The sequence below is a fragment of the Diceros bicornis genome, chromosome 13 (genome assembly GCF_020826845.1).
Source record: "Diceros bicornis minor isolate mBicDic1 chromosome 13, mDicBic1.mat.cur, whole genome shotgun sequence".
NCBI lineage: Eukaryota > Metazoa > Chordata > Mammalia > Perissodactyla > Rhinocerotidae > Diceros > Diceros bicornis.
This window is the reverse complement of record NC_080752.1, coordinates 51,238,818-51,256,897: the sequence shown is the minus strand read 5'-3', so window position 1 is coordinate 51,256,897 and position 18,080 is coordinate 51,238,818.

Genomic DNA, 18,080 nt, shown 5'->3' with positions numbered 1-18,080 from the left:
CCCACCTCCTTTTGCATCTGTTTCTGTGGGTTGTCCGTCTCTGTCTCACAGTCCTTTACCCCATGGCTCTGGCAATGTCCATTCCCCTCCCCCCTGATGACACCTCTGAGAACTCTTTCAACTCACTAGTGGTAAATTGCAGAGCTGAGTTTTAACTCTATTCTGTCTGACTCCAGGCTTGTGCTCTTTCTATCACCCCATGCGGTTTCCACATAAAAATGCTCATCATAGCACAATCTACAAAATAAAAAACTGGAAATAACCTAAATGTTCAACAATTAGGGGTGGTTTACTAAATCATGGTGCATCCATTTGTTAGAACATTATAGACATTAAAAGTGATCATTACAGAGATTGTATAGCAACTTGGGGAAAGGTTTATCATAAGACACTAAATGAAAATACAGTGCAAATACTACAATTGCTTTGATTGCAATGATGGAAAATATGTCAGTGTGTCAACAAGGGCTGAAAGATAATACACAGAAGTGAAAAATGGCTGGGTTAGGGTGGAGGAGTTATAGGTGTTTGTTTTTTCTGTTTTAAAATTTCTATTTTATTCTTTTTTCTTAGCCTCTTTTTCCTCTGAGATAGTTTTTCTGGGTTGACGTAGAGCATACAGAATATAAAATCAGACAAGGTCAGAATCTGGGAAATTTCCACAACAGGAAACCTCCTAGACTAGTGACGCCGATTCCTTTGTGTTAAGGGGTCCCAGACCAGACAGAGAGCCTCTACATTGTGGTGAAGAGCACGGGTGTTGGAGTTAGATAGACATGGATCAGAATCCCAAGTGTGTTATTACTAGCTGTATGATCCTGAGCCTGGCCCAGAGCCAACACCCCTAACTTGGCAAAAGTCAATGCAACCAGATACAGAAGATGAACTTCTCAAGACATTTTGACCCCATAGAATGTCTTACCAAACCCTCCTTCATAATCCATCATCAGTGCTAACTGTTTAAATTTCCCTACTCTCCACCAAAGTAAAACTTAATGTTTGGAGGAGAGAGGAAGGGAGGAGGGCTGGCCTGGCTATCGCTGTCCATGGTTCTGAACCAGCACTTCACAAAACTTACACGGTTATTTCTCTGGGAACTCGTGGGTCCTGATGTTCCACATGCCCTATTCCATTCCTCCCTGAAACTAGATTTATGCTACCAACTTCAACATGGTATTCAATAGGGGGAGACTGAAAAACATTGGGATTTCTGAAGCTGGGAAGGAAAGCGAATTAGAACAGGGGGACAGGGAAGGTAGATGAAATGTCAGCCCTGATTGAGTTATGATTCTGGTTAATGGCAGAAAGACATATCATATACTGGGCAGAAAGTGAAAGTTTTAGGTCACAGTGGGATTTCTAAGCATTGAAACCAGGAGTGAAAAGCTAGAGGACCAACAGTTGATGCTGGTGCCATTTCCCTAATCTGCAGTTGTCACAGAGTCTTAGTATATTTTATAAAGTGTAAAAAAGTGGCTTTGATGATCTGTTCCATAGACTATCTTCAAAATGTTGCTTGATAGCAACCAGCAAGCAGCCATCCTGATAGGAAGTAATGTGTGGCCATTCTGTCTCTGTCTCTGTCATATTCTTCCTCTACTTATCTTTGTCTTTCTCTGTGCTCAGGCATCCTCTCTCTCTCTCTCTCTCTCTCTGTCTCTCTCTCTTCTCCATCTTTCTCCCCTAAATCTATTTCTGCTTGCCAGAAAAACACCATGTAATTTTCTTTAAAAAATTAATTCTACTCTACAAAATATGTCTAAAATATTGAAGAGGGAAAAAAGTTTCCTTTAAGAGTAGCTTGCATTAGAACCGTTTCTTCCATCATAATCGAGTTAATGAGCACTCCCTTAGAATTTAATGCAAAGTAACTTTCACACTGGTGATGAGCCTCAGAGATGTGTAAATAGATAACTAATACCATGGTTTCCCTTGGCAACCAAGGTAAACTTTGATCCTGATTGGGTGAAAATAGTCAAAGAAGGGATGGAATTGAGTACAAACATCCATATTTGTCATCGGTGCTCTTTGAAGCAATGAGAAGAGAGGAAAGGCAATAATGGAAGGTAGAAGAGGGTAGGGATGGGTTGTGAGCCTGAAGTTAGTTGCAGTTTTCTTTTTGGACTATGGAATTTGGTCTGGACCTAACTGGAGAAACTAGAAGGCAGGAGTGACACTCAATTCTAATAAAACCAAGAGCAAGCAAAAATTATTTTCAGTGTGTTTGCATAGAGAGGCTGGTCAATCCGTGAGGTGCTGGAGCAAGCCATCAGATAGAGGTGAGTGCACTGCTGCTCATTAGCCCTGAAAGCCAGAGCCCAGGGCAAGAGCAAATACAACCCAGGAGGGCTGCTGACACAAGGACATGTTCAAAGAAAATTTGCAACCCAGCCAGTCTTTGAAGCCTGGAGACTCTTTCTGCTCAACGTGATTTTAATTCATCCATTTTTTCTGTCCTCACTGTCTACACTCAAGCCTTTATCATGTCTTCACTGAACTACTGCAATGTCTTCCTAACTTGTTTCCATATTGGCCAGAAGGGTTCTACTTACCACTCAAATCCAGTCACGCCATTCCTTGCTTAAATCTCTTCCAAGGAGTAGAGATCCTTAACATAAGGATACATGATATGAACTGTCTAGTATTGAATACAAGGCCCTTCATGATCTCACTCCAGTTCCCCTCACCTGCCAGCCACACCTCTCATCTCTCCTCTACCATACTCCACCATGCAGTCTATTATTAGACTTTCTGAACGACCTGCCATTCCACTGATTTTTGTGTCATGCTTTCCCTTTCCTCTGGGTTAGTCATTATGACTGAAATTCTCTCTTCTTCTCTTACCCTTTTCCAACTACCTCATGCCCTTCAGGATTCAGGCAAGGTACTACCCCTGCCTTCACTGACCGTTACCTCCCTCAAAGTCTTGGCTGACTGCCCTTACTGTGTATTTCCCAAACACTCAGCACATATCTCTGTTTTAACACCTATCATCTTGCCTTATAACTGCTTATTTACCTGTCTCTCTGTCTTTACCATAGGCTCCTAGAGAGCAGGGACTGTATCTGTTTCTTGTGGCACTCAAGCTCTTAGCATGGCGCCTGGCATATGATAGGCACTCAGTAAATGTTTGTTGAATAAGAAAATGAACCCAAGATGTCCAAGTAGAAATTAATTATAAACAAGGTTGAAAGTGAAAAGGGAATAAATCTGTCCCTTGACACTGCATTTATTTAAGTCTTTCTTCAAGTAGAATTTTCTCCTAATTTTAATATACAATTGGAGAGTTAATGTTACCCATATTTGTGAAATTTCATGCTTTCAATAGAAGAAAAACAGCACCTGTGCACAAGCAGCAACTATAAGTGAAATATGAATGGTGATAAGATGAAGTGCTCTGGGAGAACAGAGGAGAGAGAGAGAGAAGGTTGCTATTGAGCATGATGATAGGGAGGCCTCTTGCAGAAGTTAGAAATTGTCTACCCTGACCTTGTGCCTTTAACTCACATGGTGCCCACTCATGCACCATGACTGGCACCCAAAACACTGAGTTTCTGGAACCTCAGCTCTGGCCATGGCAGTGGAGGAGTATCTTATTTTGTCCCACCCCTGTTCTCATCCCTGGTTTGTCCCAGTGTCTCTCTGGCTTCTGATCCTTTCGGTTTTCCTTGCCTAGAAGGCACACGCTCTATGGTTCTTTTCTTAGAATCCCCTAGGATTTAGATCTATCTCCCTGCTCCTGGATGTGTTGGGAGACCTGTGAGATCTTACATGTATTATCCAACTGGCTCCCTGCAACAGGGGACAGGAAGGAAGTGAGCCTTAAAGCATGATGAGAGCTTAATAGGCAGAAACGGAAGGTGGGGCAAAAACTTTTCAAAGTGAGGAAGAGAGAGAATAAATGCATGAGTGGGAGATCAGCGATAGAGTTAAAGAGCTGATTTGGGCATTGTGCTTATTCCAACCACAGCTGGTGCTCAGAGGGAGGGCAAGGTGTGAGGAGGGCAGTTGCTGAGAGCAGTGAATAACTCCTTGTGAGTGCCTACCACTGAAGACACTGGGAGAAAAATATGAGCCAGCAGACAAGGCAGTGAGCTGCAGGAGAACCTGAAAGAATGCTGCGATGGGGCCAAGCAAGACACCAAACCAAGGACAATCTGACTCGGGGTCAGAGCCTGGGAAGGCATTACGTAACAACTTCAAACCAAGTTCTTCCCACAGGTACAGAGTTGGGGCATGGCCAGGGTCACAGGCCAGGAGGACACAATAAGAAATACCAGTCTCCAGAGGTCATTTTAGAGCTCAAATTTGACAGGGGCAGCCAAGAGACAAAGAGCAAGACCAAGAGGGATGAGTGGTTGGCCTCAGGCAGGGTCATTCCGGGAGGCCTGAGATGCCCTCATGGATATATGGAAAAGCCTACATTCACCCTAAAATCTGGGCCTGAGTATAGCATCTGAAAATTTCCCATAGGAGAGCAGTGTCCACAATACTAAATGATAAAGAGACTTGAGTTTGAAAAACTCATTGGCTTGGGCAATTTGAAAAACAATGGAGGACTTACAGAGAATTGTTTGAGAAAAATACAAGAGAAATGGGCCAAGTTATAGGAGGACAGAAGAAAAGATTCATCCTCCCTTGACAAGCCTGGCTGTGGAGGAAAACAAGAACCAGGATGGCAGCTAGAGGACTAAGTGGAGGCTTTTACACTGTTATTTTAATAGTTATAATTTGCTTGTAAAAAGGCTACCCGGATAGATGGTGTGCATCCATTTCTGTCTATGCGCTCCTAAGGGAGGAGCCCACCTTAACCAGGACCTCAGCTCAGGTAGCGCAGCCCAGCGCCGGGGCAGGCGAAGGAAATTCCTAGAACTGTCATCTGAAAACTGGGCCCTTGGATCCGCAGAGGTCTGTGAAGACAGCAGGGCCTCTCTTTGTGTCCCTTGAACTATTGTCAACATCCCCCAAAACTCAACACAAAGGATGCATTTACCTGCGATCAGGCGGCACGAGGCTCGTCAAAGCTCAAATGGCAGATATCTTTGCTTTTGGCTGGAAGTACAGCAGCTCAGTGTGGCCACATGAGCGAGCTCCTGCTGCTCTGAAGCTCCGACTGCCAGTTATAGACGTGTTTGATGAATAAAAAATGGGAAAGCAAATTAATTATTCCTTATGCAATGCAGATTGTTTGGTAGACAAATATCTTCTAAACTTTGGGGCCCATTGGGGAGGATAATAAACGTAACGATGAGAAGGCGATGAGAAGGTTGGAGTTCGTGGGTCTAGGGGCAGTTCAGAAAACCAACTCCACAATAAGCGATGGTGACAGTCTCCCTGTCTCTCTCTCTGTTCTTCTGTCTCTGTCTCTGTCTCTGGGTTTCTGTCCAGCGTTTCTGTCTTCCTTACTCTAGGTTTCTAATTTTCTCTGCTTATGCCTTTCTCATTCTGTTGCTATCTTCAGCCTCCCTGATTCAAGATATGACTCTATGGTGTTTATCTCCTCCCTCACTTTGTCTTGGTTTCTCAGGCTTCACGATGCTGGCTTCTCTCTCATGGCCTCCGTATCTCCTGTTTTCTCTGGTGTCATTTTTCTTGTGGTTTCTCTACCTATATCTCCTCAGTCTCTCTCTCCCTCTCTCTCTCTCTGCCCCCCCTCTCCTCCTCCCTCTCATGCTCTTTCCCCATCTCCCCCTCCTCCTCCATCTCCCCCTCCTCCTTCATCTCCCCCTCCTCCTCCATCTCCCCCTCCTCCTTCATCTCCCCCTCCTCCTCCATCTCCCTCTCCTCCTCCTCCTCCTTCTCTTCCTCCTCTTCCCCACCCCTCCTCCTCTCTCTCCTCCCTGCCACCCTCCTTGGTCTACTCATGGTCCCTATGACATTTCCTGCCTTTTCCCTGGTATTTTGGTCTCCTTGGCTCTCAGTTTTTCTAACACCTCATCCTATTTTATTTTCTTATTGCTATCTGAAATCATCAGGTTTGGGGGTTTCCTTGCGGATGGTCTGTCTCTCCCACCCAACCACTAGACAGGAAGCTCTGTGAGAGCAAGGCTTTGTCTTGCTCACGTCTGTATCCTCAGTGCTTAGAACAGTGCCTGGCACACGGGGGGATGGATAAACATTTGTTAATTGACTGGGCTCTGCGTCTCTCAGGTGTCTGCTCTCATTTTGATTTGTCTGTCTAGGTCTCTGTGACTCTTGAGTCTCTCATGATCTCTACCTCTGTCTTTATCTGTTCTGGGCTTTCTGTCTCTCTGTCATGGTGTCTCTTTCTCTCTAACTCTTGAATCTCTCTCATGGTCTCCGTCTCTGTCTGACCTGGCATCTCCCTTGTGGTGTCCAGCGCCCTCCTCTCTCAGCAGCATGAGATGAGGCTGGAGGGCAGCCTGGGCCAGTGCAGGAACCAGACGCGCCCCTGCACAGCCTCTGCTGCTGGGCTTCTCTCCCGGGAACAACAAAAAGAGGAGATTCCTTTCCCAACAGCAGTGGCCCCTGATAAGACAGATAAGGTGCCTCTGATTTGATTAGCCCCCTCTCCCTCCGCAGTCTGTTGCTTTGTCCAGTCAAGAGCTCTGAAGAGCAGTCCAGACAGTGACTGCAGCTGGCTTGCCTGGCAGGGCTGTGGGGACCACATTCCTGGCAAGTTCTTGCCTGCTTGTGGGCTGAATCACAGATGAAATTGTTGCCGGAGCTAGCAGCTGTCTCTCTGGACCCATAGCTGCTTGTTGGCTTCAGCCAAACGTACCGCAGGGGTCCAAACCCTGGGGAAGGGTCCGTCCTGGAGCAATGAAACCTGTGGGATGAGGCTCCATGCTGTCGGGGTTAAGAGCATGAGTTGCACGGACTGGGTTAAAATCCCAGCTAAGCCATTACCCTTGTCTCAGTTTTTGCATCTGTAAAATGGGAGTGGCAGCCTTTATCTTGTGGGGCGGTTAGTGGATTAAATGTGATCATACACGGCAAGCACAGTGGTGAACACTCACTAAACAGTAGCTATTAGAAATGGTGGAAGGCAGATGAGTTGTCTGCTGAAGAAGGGAGGCATGACAGCTGTGTGTATTTTTAGCAGAAACGCATCTAGAGTTGAAGAACTAGAGAGAATGAAGGAGCCTCGACTGGCCATCTGGTCCAGCCCCCTGCCTCAGGCAGATGACTTTGCAGACCACTGGAGCCCAGATGGAAGAGGTTCTCTTCTGGAAGTTCCCCAGGGGCAGACGCATGGCAGCCTCTCTCTGTCACCCACCTCTGGCTTTACTTCCTTGACAGTCAAGATGAGCTTCTTTAAGTCCCCATATAAAGCGTCTTGCTTTCACATGGACCTGCCGGCTTGTGGCAAGTGCTCCACAGACCTGGAGAAGAGCCCTTGTGCTGTCAGCCGTCACGGTGGCTCTTCAGAGAGTGTGTCTCCCAGGCTGCGGCCGCGACTTCAGATGGAGCCTTCACAGTCCCCCATTTCAGCAAATTACAGGAAGTCAAAGATGACACGGAGTCTGTAGCGCGGAGCCAAGAACTCACTCGAAAATATCTCCAAGACCTGTTCCAATTTCCTGGAAATTGGTGAGTGTTTCCAAGACTCAGCCTTTGCGACTGGGCTGGGCTGGGCCCTGGCTTCCTCTCCACCGGCCCTAAACCTGCGAACCCACCCGGCCCCGAGCCAGCCCCCACCCGGCTTCTTCCCCACCCCTGGGCCCACTCCTTTGGCTCTTTGATGTGGATCTCGGCACCTGCAGATGCTGGCAGAGTGGGAAGGGAGATTCGGGCGAGACTTGTTCCCATGTTTCTTCAGATGACTCACCACCTGCCTTAGCTTTTCTCTTCCCATCGTTACATAATCCTGACTCCAGGATTAAAAATATTCCACTGACTACCTCGTCCATCTGTCATTCTCTCTCCCTCATATGTAGATATGATCTTATTTTAAAAATACTTCGGAAAGAGCACTTCCATCATTCAAATTGTATCAGAGATGGGTTTCCGAGTCAGCACTGGCTTCCTCCAGAACAGCAGTCCTGGAGGAGTGAGATTTCCCTGAATCTCGAGGATTCATGCCTTCACTTTCCAACAGGCTCGCCTCGTTCAAAGGACCCACCTTGGGAGCTGCCCAGCACTTTCTCAGAGCAGCTTCTCAGTCCTTCCCACAGCCTGGGCTGGTATTTGCTACATGAGGGTGCCTTCCCCACCAGCCTGGGAGTTGGAGGAGGCGGTGAGCTGGGTCGTCTGGCCTGGCTCGAGGTCCGGGTGATAGACAGCTTGAGTCCAGTCACCAGGACGGGGGCCCCTGCTCCCTGCTCTTCCACCACCTCTCCTGACCCGTCGTCTCCATATACCCCGTCGTCTCCGTATACCGAGAATCATCCCTGGATGGATGGAGAAAAATCAAGGGCTGACCTCTCTTGTCCTCGTTGTGATACAATCTGAGGGCTGTCTAGAGCCAGAGGGGACCAACACCGCGACTGGAAACTCATTCATTCACTCATTGGCTCATTCTACACGTTCGTATTGGGGCTCACCATGTACCTGGGGGGTCAGACGGACACAGTACCTGCCAAGAGGGGGTGCAGCCATGGTAGGGGAGACAGCTGATGTAGACCAAAGAATTTAGTGTCACGGGACCTGGGTCCGAGTCTGATCTCTGCTGGATGCCAGTTATGTGATAATCATTGGAGCTCCCAGAGCCTCAGAGTCCTGTCTGTGCACTGTAATTCTATATAATTGTAACCTGTATAATTTATCTAGATCTACATAATCTATGTAATCACTATAATCTATATAGTTATATACAGATTAATATATATATAATGGGCACTATAAATTCTGCCTCCCGGGGCTGGGGCAGCATTCACGGGGGTGACAGTGCCTTGGTGGCAGCCACGCTGAGCAGGACTGTCCTTCCGCGTGCCCGCTTACAGAGCCTGAGGCTCCCATCGAAGAAAAAGATGCCTGTGAAGCTGCCCCTCACCACCCTGCCTCCAGTCTCACCTCCTCCAACCCACCCTCCGCACGGGCCACCGGAGTGTTCCATTCAGTTTAGACTGATCTTTCCCCGCTGGCCACGGTGTCCAGCTAACTTCTCAGCGTGATGCTCACGGCGTCTTCCCGCGTCTCCTCTGGGCTGGAGGCCTGGCTGAGTACACGCTTCTCTTTCTGCTCTGTGTGCTCGAGGTCCCATGACTGCTTCTGTGTCTCAGTTTCTTCATCTGCAAAATGGGGCAAATGGGAGCACATACCCAGGGTGTAAACGAGCGAAAACATGGAGAGCCCTTAGAATGACGTCCGGCACACGAGAAACCGCCAACGAGGGCTTGCTGTTAGTGGTGGTCGTGGTAGCAGCTCACCCCCGGGGCCTTTGAAAATGCTGTTTCCTGTGCCGGGAATACTCGATCCAGTGAACTCCCACTAGTTTCCAGATTCTCGTTAAAAGATAACTCCTGTGGTCCCGGCCCTTGTGACGCTGTGGTTCTCAGACGCCCTTCTCGGCTCTGCTTCCTCCGTAACTTGTGCACATCCAGTGTCTCAGCGTGTGTCCTCCACAAATGCTGACTGAGCACTTGTCATGCACCAGGCACTGACCCCTGCACGCCCACCTTCCTCCTTCTCTAGTGCTTACTATGTTCGGATTCCGCACGCCAGTAATTGTCTCCTCTTTGGCAAGCCTGGGTTGAGTCGTGCTTCCTTCACTTTTGCCGCATACCCCCGGGCTCCATGAGCTCCCACCCTGTACCAGGTGGTGGATAAGTGATGCCTCCCAATAATCCTGAGAGATTGCACCCACTGCGCCAGTGGGGAAAGTGGAGGCCAAGTGAACAACCACCGCCCTTTGATGCTGATGCTGACTTGCTTTGGCTTCAGAATCAGGCGAGGGCCTCCTGCCTGCACCTTCCTGGCCTCCCATACCTGGTGTCCCCAGATTGGCCGTCCCCATTTCTGCCCCAAATGGAAAGGCCAGCAGGAAGCATGCCCAGCTCCGTGACCTGGGCAGGGCAGGGAGAGGGGGGCTGACCAGGCGCCTGTCCCCAGAGCAGGACCTACACCCAGACAAATCTGAGGAGGGTCATCCAGCCCAGGGACTTCTGCTCTGCTTCACACATGACCCAGCTGTCTGTGCAGGGCCGGCCTCAGCTCGCTGGGGAGGTCCAGAGGAAAGGCAGAAGAGGAGGAAAATTGCTTTTTCGCTGCCCCAACTACAGTTGCCTCCAGGCTGTTATATAATCAATAAAATATCAGTGCCTGTGAGCGTGTGCTGGGCCTCGCGCCCCCGGGGAGGCTGCGCTGGGTCTCGGAGTCTGCTCCGTGATTGCTATGCAGCTGGCTGGGACGGCTTTCAGGACGGCTGGCGGTGGAAGGTGGCCAATGTGCCCACTCCCCCAGCATGCGAGCTCCTGCCTCGTCTTGTCCTTCCAGCAGCCTCTCCTCCCGCCCTCCTGTCTGCCCTGCCGCCAAAGTCACCTACGACCGCTTTGAAGCTCAGCCTTGATTGTGCCATTTGTCCTGAGGTGGGACTGTCACGGCTGACGGAGCCAGCGTGCTCACAGGTGCACACTCTCAGACCCACTCAGATGCTCACATGCACACATGCTTTCCCCGGGCACACACAGCCACACACTCACACACAAATAGGCAGCCCATCTCCCGCACACCTTCTGAAATTTACAGTTCCTCTCACGCGTGCACACACACACTACAAACCCACCATGGAGTTATAGACACACTCATACTTACTCCCCCTCACAGACCTCACCTCTCTCTCTCTCCTTCACACACACACACACACACACACAAATGCACATTGTCTCCTAAACATGAAGCTATTTCTCTTTCCCTTTATTTCTGTCTCCCCCTCTTTCCAGCGCTCTCTCTCTCTCTCTCTCTCTCTCTCTCTCTCAGTTGGAGACGAGGAGAATTTGGCAGCAACATCTCTTTGTCTCTGACTTTTTCTCCGTCGGCCTCTGGCTCGCGGCGTCTGCACACACAGGCCGGCAGAGGCATGAGAGGCTGCACACGCACTCCCTCCCACACGCAGATGTGCAGGCCTCTGTCACGGGGGCTCTGATCCGCAGGGCGGGCAGCGAGGGATTCCAGGGGGTGGTCTAGTTCAGAAGGCTGGCAGATAGCCTTGGTGTTAGGACTCCTGACAACATGAATGACAATACCCAGAATGGAAACGACAGTGTCCACGCAGAAGGTAGAGGCAGTGTGGTGATTCAGAACAGACTCTCAGGCCAGCCTCCCTTGGTTCGAATATTCCCACTTACTGGCTGCGTAGCTTTCGGTAACTTCCATAACCTCTCTGTGCCTTGGTTTCACTGTCTGTAAAATGGGAGTATATCAGCACCCACCTCATAGGGTGGTCACGAGCTAAATGAGTTAACGCGTGTAAAACGCTCAGAACACTAGACGTGTCAGCTAGCACTACGGCCCTGTGCACCGGGCACTGTATAAGCGCCGCACATGGATGATCATCTTTCATTCTTCCATCCCTCCGTAAAGCGGGTATTTCCCCATAGAGGTGAAATGACCTGCTCGAGGCTGCATGGTTATTGAGGGGGAGCTAGACTTAGAACCCAAGTCACTGCTTCATCAGCTGCCTACCATGCTCTCCCCCTCCATGGAGCTCTCCTTTCCAGAGGCAGAATCCTGAGAAGGTGACAGAGGGCAGCCCTGGGGAAGGAGAGCCACAGAGGTGCGGCAGGAACTAAGACCCCACCAAGGACCAAGGTTGGAAACTAGGCAGATGTAAGGTTGGAAACGAAGGCAGAAGCCCCACAGAGTTGACTGGCCAATAGCAGAGTGGAAGGCAGGCTTGGGCCAATGTGGAGGATGGGAGGGCTCTGGTCCAGGGACTGGCCAATGCGGAAAGGATGGGAGGATTCCAGCTTAAGGATGTGAAGGTTCCTGGGGCCAGCTCTGGGCTGCCTGGCTGGGTCGGGTTGGCATGGAGAATCTTAGGGCTGCCCACAGGAGTCCCTCAGGCCACTGTGTCAGGGCAGGACAAGGTGTCATCCTGCTACTCTTCCTTCTGGGGACAGGGTGGGGACCTGGGTGGGCCTGACCCCGAAGGGGCAGGATCAAACATCAGCAGCAGAAGGTAAAGGGCAAAGGAAGGACATAGATGTTCCCGGCTGTGTACTGAGCCTGTACGCATGTAACCTCATTGAATGCTTACCAGACCATCCCCTCGCCACCATCACCCCCGCCAGCCGTGGGCATTCTCATTTCCATTTGCAGAAGCAGAATCTGCAGCTCAGGCTAGTCTAAGAGTGCCCAGCGGGCTATACTTGGGCCCTCAGACCCCCCATCTAGGGCAGACCTGGGGCCAGGACATGGTTGTGGGAGGGCCGAGCAGTTTCTGAGTAGCCCCAGCCATGAGAAGCAGGGGCACAAGGCAGGGGACCAGGTGAAGCTTGTCACAAATGGACGTCAAAAGGTCCAGCATCCACCTGCGGCACCTGTGCACCCTGGTCTGTGATCCAGTGGTAGCAGCGTGGGGCTGGGGCGGGAATAAAGGTAGTTCTGTGTTTAAGGAGTGAACACACATCTCCTCTCCTCGTGGTGGGTAATTTTCTTCTTTTGTTCCCTTCCAACAGTGGGCACTGAACTGTTTCTTCCCCCAGGTGGCTGGAAAAGTCCAATTCCACTGGGCGGCACAGGGAGAGGGGAGCGACTGGTGGGCAGGAGGGCCGAGTCCCCGGCCTCAGCTGCTGGGCACAGGATGCAAGTTTGAGTGGATTAACATTCAGGTTAATTAACAGGTTTTCTGATTAATATTTCACATGGGAAAGCAGGGCTTCTGGGGGTGGCAGGGCCCCAGCTCTAGCCTGGGAGGGAAGTGGGTCTCCCGGCTCTTCAGCCCTGCATACGTGAGGTGAAGGGCGGGGGGTGCTGGGAGGGTAGCACGAGGATGGGGCTAGTGGGTGACGGGGTCTGCACAGAGAAGACACAGTGCTGGCAGTGATGATCCCACAGCCCGGCTGTGTGCAGGGAGTTCCTCTAACTGTGCAAAGCAACCTCACGTCTGCCCGCTCAGGGCAGGGACTGTGTCTTAATCATCTCCGTGTACATAGCACGTGAGGTCCTACTATGTGCTGAGACCTGCACCAGGTGCTCTGACCCCTGTCCCTATAGGGCTTGCAGGCTGGGAGGGGAAACAACCCACAGTAACAATAAACTATACGTTCCATGTGCAGAAATCTGGGAGCTGTGGACACACGTCGCAGACTCACAGCTCGACATCCCCGGGGCTGGGCATGAGCTCCTGAGGGCAGAGACCATGTTGATCTCATTCCCACCAAATCCCTAGCGCCTAGCCAAGGCTTTGCACATTTTAAAGGTCAAAAAATATGTGTCAAAATAATGAAGGAATGAATGAATGTCATTAAGATGAGACCTGAAATATGAGGAACTAGCCAAGTGAAGGAGAGTGGAAATGGTGTTCCAGGCAGAGGGAACAGCATATGCAAAGGCTAGGAGGCAAGAAAGAGCAGAGCATTGGTTTAGTAGCTCTAGAGGAATGGAGGTGGGTGTGGGGTGGGCCGGGAGGGGGAAGAGGAGCAGGAGATGAGGCTCCAGAGGTAAACGGGGCAGGTCATAACGGGCTTGTGGCCCCGCTGGGGCAATGAGAAAGGAGGGAAGGGTGAGGAATGGGCTTGAGTCATCCCGGTGTGGAGGTGGATCGGAGTGGGGTAGCCTGAAGACAGGGAGAGCCTCAGGGGGCCATGGCAGTGCCTGAGATGGGAGAGAAGGGTGGCCTGCCTGGGGGAGGGGCCTGGCAGTGGGATGGAGAGAGGGGTGGAAGGGACAGGACCTGGAGGTAGAAGGGATGCAGGGGTGAGGGGGGTAGAGCCGCGGGAACGCCCAGCTTCTGGTTAGGACCACTGGGCAGAAGGTGCTGTCTTTCTCTGAAATAGAAGATGAAGGTAGAGGAAGAGGCACAGAGCAGGCATGAGAGGCACTTCTGCTGAGTGAATGAAACAGAAATGTCTCTAGACCAGGGATCTGATCGAGAGGCAGCTCTACTCAGGCCTCCTCACATCCCCCTGCCCCAATTGCTTCTCCATGCAGAGACAGAGGGATCCCTCTAAAGCACAAATCTGACCACATCACTCCTCATCTAAAACCCTCAATGACTCCCCAGTGCTCCTACGATGAAATCTAAAATCCTTATCATGGCCTCTAAGACCCGGTGTGATATGGCCAAGCTTACCACTCAGCTCTCATCTCAGACTCTCTTCTTGCTCAATGTGTGGCAACCATGTGGGCCTGGTTTCATTTCTCCCTCATCCCAAGCTCCTCTCTGCCTCAGGGCCCTCGCAGATGCTGTTCCCTCTGCTGGCATGCTTTCCCCCCTACTTCCTTTCTTAGCCAACTCCCACTCATTCTTTAAATCTTGGCTTAAAAGTCACTTCATCAGAGAAACTGCCCTCCACTCCCAGGCCAAGGTTAGTTCCCTCAGGTAGAGCACCACATCCTTCCTCTCCTCCTCAGTCTCCACAATTGCAGTTAAACCAGTATTCGTATAATTGCACCTGCACCCCCCACGCCCCCGACTCTAAGCTCCAGGGCGCAGCCACTGTGTCTGTCTTATTGGCCCCTGTAGCCCCAGTGCCTGGCACATAGTGGGGACTCTGTCAGTAACCGTCAGTGAATGAATGTGGTATGTGATATATTGAAGATTATTTGTATCATGATGAATGTTTAGCAACAGCTAATTTCCAACATTAGTCAAGTCAATGAGACCAAAATAGCAAAAGCATCCCACTTTAAACGTAAGCCTCTATGGAGATGACTCCCGAGCCCACACCTCCAGCCGAGAATCTTTCCTTACTCCAATCCATGTCTTCAGCCGCCTCCTGGACCTCTGCCCCTTTGTCAAAAAATGCCTCAAAACACTTTGCTGCTTTCTTGCTTTGGTCACTGGCCTGTGTTTTGTTTTTCAGGCCAAACCGGGGCTGAGCCTGGCCCCCTGGGGTCCCCAGTTGCCTTCCAGGGATGGAACCAGTGACCTTACACCACGAGGTCTTCCTTCCAGTCTCTTCCATGCGCTCTCACTGGGGAGGTGGGAGGCGTGGGGCTGGACATGGAGATTCCAGGCAGCAGGGAGTGGCCGAGAGCCCCATGGACTCCTTGAGAGACTGGTTAGTATTCCATGAAGGGGGCTGGGGTCTGGGCAGGGTCACGAGGCCAAAGCGGGGGACCAGGCAGAGATGCAGCTAAGGAGACAGGTGGGTCTGCGGCCAGAGGCAGAGACCAAACGGAAATGCAAAGCACAGGCTGAGAGTGTGTTCATTTATTTCTCCATAATTTATGATCCTGCCTATATCCAAAAATCATTCCAGGTCACTTGCTACAAAAATACTGGTAAAAGCCTACAGGAGAGATTCAAAATAGATGGGAGGGAGATCAGCAACCAGATAGATGACAGGGAGGAAAGTGGCATCAGGCACAGGAGCATCGTCTCCTATTAGAACAGCGCTCACGGTTTGCCAGGCTCAGTCGTGACAGTCCTGGCCTTGTCTGATCCCTACAGTCTTCCCTCGTTCTACAGACTGCCAGAGAGCAAAGCCACTTGCCCAAAGTCACTCAGCTGGCCAGTGGCAGGGAGTGGTGACTGTCCCAGGGAGAAGGGTCGGAGGGGGCTTTTCCAGGAGTGCCTGTCTTCAACATTTTCTTGGCATCCCCTCCCAGCTCCCCATGCACGCCCTTGCCCCTGCCCCTGCTTTGCGGAAATGTCCTGCTCCTTCCACCCTGTCCATCCTTCTCCACCCTGGAGCAGCCTGTACAGTGGAGCCAGATTCATCGCCCTCAGCCAACAGCTATCTACCATCCACAGAAGGATCCACACTCCCTACGCCAGCACCCCCTACGGCCTTCTCTGCTCAGGCCCCACCTGGAGGGTCAGCCTCTAGTCTTGTTCCCCTTCCTTTCTCACCAGGTAGCAGCCACAGTGGAGTCTGAACCCATTCCAAATCCACACTGGACTTTCCACCACTTGTCCCTTTCCACTCGGAGAGGGAATGTAGCAGAGTGGTCGGACACACGGACCCTGGAGCCAGACTGCCTGTGCTCAGATTCCAGGTCTGCTCCCTCAGCTGTGCAACCTTGGACAAGTTTCTTCACCTTCATAGGTGCCTCTCTCTTGGGTTGTTGTGAGGATTAAGTGAGGTGGTAACACATGTTGTGGAAACTAATAAAAGAAATCTTAACTAAATTGGGTTGGGAAGGCCTGTAGGGGGAGCTCTCACCCCCATCACACATTGTCAATTATACCAAACAGGAGGAGACAGACGTTTGCATCTCAGACAGGAAATAAACCCACTTTACTACTGAGGGAAGATTTCTCTCCCCACCCGGCAACAGCCCAGCCAATGAGAAACGCTGCAGCTCAGCCAACCAGAAGCCGTTGCTGCCCTAACTGTTACTTTTCCCCAATGGATTTTTGTGTAGAACAGCCCCTCCCTACTCCCCTTTTTTCTCTGTAAAGGCAGCTCCCCTTCTTCGTTAGCTGGATTGGCCTGTGGTTTGTCATAGCATGCACATCTCAAATTGCAATTCTTTTGGCTGTTCCTGAATAAACTCATTTTGAGATAAAATAACGGGCAAATTTTCTTTTTAAGTTGACAATGTAAAGGGCTTAGAGTCGTGCCTGGCCCTACTAAGCACTGTTAGTATGAAATATTCTTATTACTCATCCCACTTCCCTGGCTTGGGACCCCCAACTGCCTCCCTGTCACATCAGCCACTAAAATCCTGAAATCCCAGGTAAGCGTTCCACTTGGACTCCCCCGTCCTGCTTCCGTGCCCACTCTACTTGTGGGGATGCTTCCAGCTATGTCTTTCCCACAGTCTGAGCATTCCTTTGAGTCATAGGATGCTGCCTTTGATCATGAGGGTTTTTCTCTCTTTCTGAGAGTGTCTTAATCCCAGCAAGAAGGTGAACTCCCAGGGCAGGGACCCTCTCTCTTCTCTCTGTGAGAGTCATAGCAGGTGCTGTGCAAACACTTGTTAGGTTTACGTTTCATAACATAAGCCCCCTTCTGCCCTGGTCAACCACTCTGCTCACTCTTAAAGGGGGGTTCTCTGGGATGGGCATTGAGACAGTGGACAGTCTCTTAAAGACATTGTCATGTATCTGCTATTATGAGCCAGGTGATGCAGTGGGGGTGCGGGGGTGAAAACTGAACCAGAGTTGGAGCAGCCTGCCAGCCAGGAGTCAGATGGCAGGAGAGCAGGCTTCCAGACCCAGGGGGTAACATGGGCTGGAGGGGAGGACCAAGGCCAGCCCGGGCAGGTCGTCTCAGCCAAGGATAAGAGCAGACACGGGAGCTGGGGGCCAGGAGCTGACCCAAGAGAAGGAGCTGCCCACGACTGGGGAAGGAGGAAACGAGATGGTCATCTCTTATCGTTCAATCTTTTTACTTTCTTCTTCTACACCGGGCATTCCACTCCTGCAAAAATCTCTCTCTCTCTTTCTCTCTCATCAAGCAGACCTGTCGCAGCCCAGGCTTGCCACCTACACCTTGCTGGCCTTGGGAAGCACCTGACTGCCCCAGCCCCACCTGTGCAGAGGGACTAACAAGCCTCTCTTTGTGGCGTTCTGGTGGAAAATCTGATAGAAAGTGCTGGTTCCCAAGCCCAGCTGGAAGGAGAAAATCCCAGGGGTCACCTACAAAGGCAGGTACCAGGCCCACCTTAGTCCACCTGAACCAGAATTTCCATGGCAAGGAGCTCACAGATCTGTAGTTAAACACACACCCGCGCGCGCGCGCGCACACACACACACACAATTCCACAGGTATTCCAATGCAGCTGGTCCAGAGACAGTGTTTGAGAACCACTTAAAAAAAAAGAAACATGTCAAAGTAGGTTCTTAGTCAATGTTAATGTCATTTCTTCTTTCCTTTTTTTCTTCCATCCTAATTAATAGGGAGGGTCGCCAGGCTTGCTTAATGAAAAGTCCCCAATACCTATGGTTTGAAAGAATTAAAGCTTGATTGCTGTAAAGGAGGCGGCTCCATCCGGCCAGGGTGACAGCAACTCCTGGCAAGGCCCTCAGAAGATGGTCTCAGCCCTAGGGGTGAGTCTGCAGA